Source organism: Trichechus manatus, unplaced genomic scaffold (genome assembly GCF_000243295.1).
Source record: "Trichechus manatus latirostris isolate Lorelei unplaced genomic scaffold, TriManLat1.0 scaffold00250, whole genome shotgun sequence".
NCBI classification, from domain to species: Eukaryota; Metazoa; Chordata; class Mammalia; order Sirenia; family Trichechidae; genus Trichechus; species Trichechus manatus.
Window position 1 is genome coordinate 1,682,719 of NW_004444186.1, and position 3,272 is coordinate 1,685,990.

Consider the following 3,272-nt stretch of genomic DNA (forward strand, 5'->3'; position numbering starts at 1 on the left):
AACTGACAGAAATGAAAGGAGAAACTGACAATTCAACAATTTTAGTTGAAGATTTCAAAACTCCTCAGAGTAATTGTTAGAACTAGACAGAAAATCAATAAGGATATAGAAGACTTGAACACCACCACCACCCAACTTCACCTAACTGACATGTATATAAACTCCACCCAACTGAAGAACACAAGTTCTTCTGGTACTTGTATTCTCCCACACAGACCACATTCTAGGCGATAAAACAAGTCCACACAAATTGAAAAGGGCTGAAATTATATAAAGTGTGTTCTTGAAACAGGATGAAATTAGAAATTAACAACAGGAAGAAATCCTGGAAATCCCCAAACACATGGAAATTACACAACATACTTCTAAACAGCGCACGTGTCAGAGAAAAATTACAAGGAAAATGAGAAGCTATGCTGAGCTGAATGAAAATGAAAACACAACATATAAAAAGGAGATAGTGTGGTGGAGTGAATTAGTTAATACGGCCCTTTTAGCCATGGGCTGTAACTTCCACAAAAAGACTGGGTGGGACTATGCAAATGAGGTGCTTGTTGCTCACCAAGGAGACTGGATAACTTGCTAATAATGTAAATAACGTGCAGGGCACCTTTGTAGGGGTGGGATCAGGTAAATAAGGTGTAGCGAACTCTAACAAAGGGATTGGTCAGTTTTGTCATCCCGCTAAGCTTAAAATGAGCCATCCCAGAAGCAGGAAGGGCAGATCTCATCACCCCCAAGAAAGAAGAGCCAGGACTGGAGTACGTCCTTTGGACTTGGGACTCCTGCACTGAGAAGCTACTGGAACCAGGAGACTAAGAGAGCGAGCTATAATGCTGAAGATGGCGAGAAGCAGCGACAGAGAAACACCGGCAGCAGAGGCAAGAGATGGTGTGGTGGGCTTCCCAGCATGAAGTGAGAAAGCTGAAAGCAGAGTGCCTTTGGGCAGAAGCTTGCTGGCCAATGGGGGTGCCTCTGAGCACTTGGTGGAGCTAAGTTTGCTGACCCACAGAGCTGAGAGCTGAGCACCTTCAGGCCAAGGCTTACTGGTGGAGTGGGGTGCCTCTGGCCACTTATGGGCAGAGCTAAAAGAGCTTTGTAACACTTGCCAGAGAAAGACAGAGGCTGGGTCAAGGGGCTGAGGAGGTGAACAGCCGAGAGACCGAGGGGCTAGAGAGAGGTGTGCCTGCAGACATGGCTGAGAAGAGGCTATCCTGACTGAAGAACTGTATCCTGAGCATTCCTAATAAACACCATAACTGTGAGTATGGTCTGTGAGTTGTGTGTGGCCAATGCAATGAATTATCAAACCCAGCAGAGAAGTAGAGTGCCATGAGAGGGACAGTTGATGTCAGAATCAGTAAAAAGGCTGGACACAGGAGGTACGTCTGACCTCACAGCCATCAGCCTTGGACTGCTGATCTTGATTCTCCTTCCCCTTGTGAAGTTACAGGAGGTCAGATACCCTCACCCCAAAGCCACTTATACGTACAGCAAAGCAATGCTTAGATGGAATTTATAGCTTTAAATGCTTATATAAGAAAGGTCTAAAACCAATAATCTAAACTTCTACTTTAAGAAGCTACAAAAAAAAGTGCAAATCATACCCAAAGTAACTAGAAGAAGGAAACAGTAAAGACTGGAGCAGAAACCAAGGAAATCGATGAAAGCAGGAAAACAGAAGAGAGAAATCAATGAAACCAAAAGCTGGTTCTCTGTAACAGAGCAACAAAATCGATACACGTTCAGCTACACTAACCAAGCAAAAAAGAGGGGACCCAAATTATCAAAATCAGGAATGAAAGAAGGGACCTGACTACCCCGTACCTCTTGTTGCTGTCGGATCAACTCTGACTCATAATGACCCTACGGGACAGAGCAAAACTGCCCCATAGGGTTTCCAAGGCTATAATCTTTACGGAAGCAGACTGTCAGATCTTTCTCCTGTGGAGCAGTTGGTGGGCTTGAACTGCTGCTCTTTTGGTTAGCAGCTGAGTGCTTTAACTACTGCACCACAAGGGCTCCTTTGGACATCACTACAGAACCTATAAAAATTAAAAGAATTATAAGAGAATACCATGAAACAGAGACATTCCTAGAAAGACACAAACTACCAAAACCAACCCAAGAAAAAGTAGAAAATCTAAACAGGCATGTAGCAAGTAAAGAAAATGAGTTAGAAATTAAATACCTTCGCACACTAAATTCAGTGTGATACCTTGGATTGATCCTGGCAGAGAATAAAGACAGATGTTGAATAAAGTCTAGAGTTTAGATAAAAGTAATGTACCAATGTGTGTTTCTCACTTCTGAAAAATGTAGCATGGTAATATAAGATATCCCACCTGAATTTAGAGACCATGTCAAGAATGGACTTGATACACTGAACACTAATGACTGAAGGACAGACGAGTTGTGGGATGACATCAAGGACATCACACATGAAAAAAGCAAAAGGTCATTAAAAAGACAGTAAAGAAAGAAAAGACCAAAATGGATGTCCGAAGAGACTCTGAAACTTGCCGTTGAACACAGAGAAGCTAAAGTGAATGGAAGAAATGATGAAGTAAAAGAGCTGAACAGAAGATTTCAAAGAGCCGCTTGAGAAGACAAAGTAAAGTATCATAATGAAATGCAAAGACCTGGGGTTAGAAAACTAAAAGGGATGAACACACTCAGCATTTCTCAAGCTAAAAAGAACTGAAGAGAAAATTCAAGCCTCAAGTTACAATACTGAAAGATTTTACAAGGAAAATATTGAATGATGCAGGAAGCATCAAAAGAAGATGGAAGGAATGTACAAAGTCACCAAAAAGAATTGACTGACATTCAGGAGGCAGCCTACGATCAAGAACTGATGGTACTGAAGGAAGAAGTCCAAACAGCACTGAAAACACTGGCGAAACACAAGCCTCTCGGAATTGACAGAATACCAACCGAGATGTTTCAACAAACAGGTGCAGCGCTGGAGGTGCTCACTCGTCTATGCTAAGAAATTTAGAAGACAGCTACCTGGCCAGCCGACTGGAAGAGATCCATATTTGTGCCCGTGCTAAAGAAAAGTGATCTAACAGAATGTGGAAATTATCAAACAATATCACTAATATCAGACACAGGTAAAAGTCTGCTAAAGATAGTTCAAAAATGGTTGCAGCAGTATATCCACAGGGAACTTGCAGAAATTCAAGCAAGATTCAGAGGAGAATATGGACAAGGGATATCACTGTTGATGTCAAATGGATCTGGGATGAAAGCAGAGAATACCAGAAAGA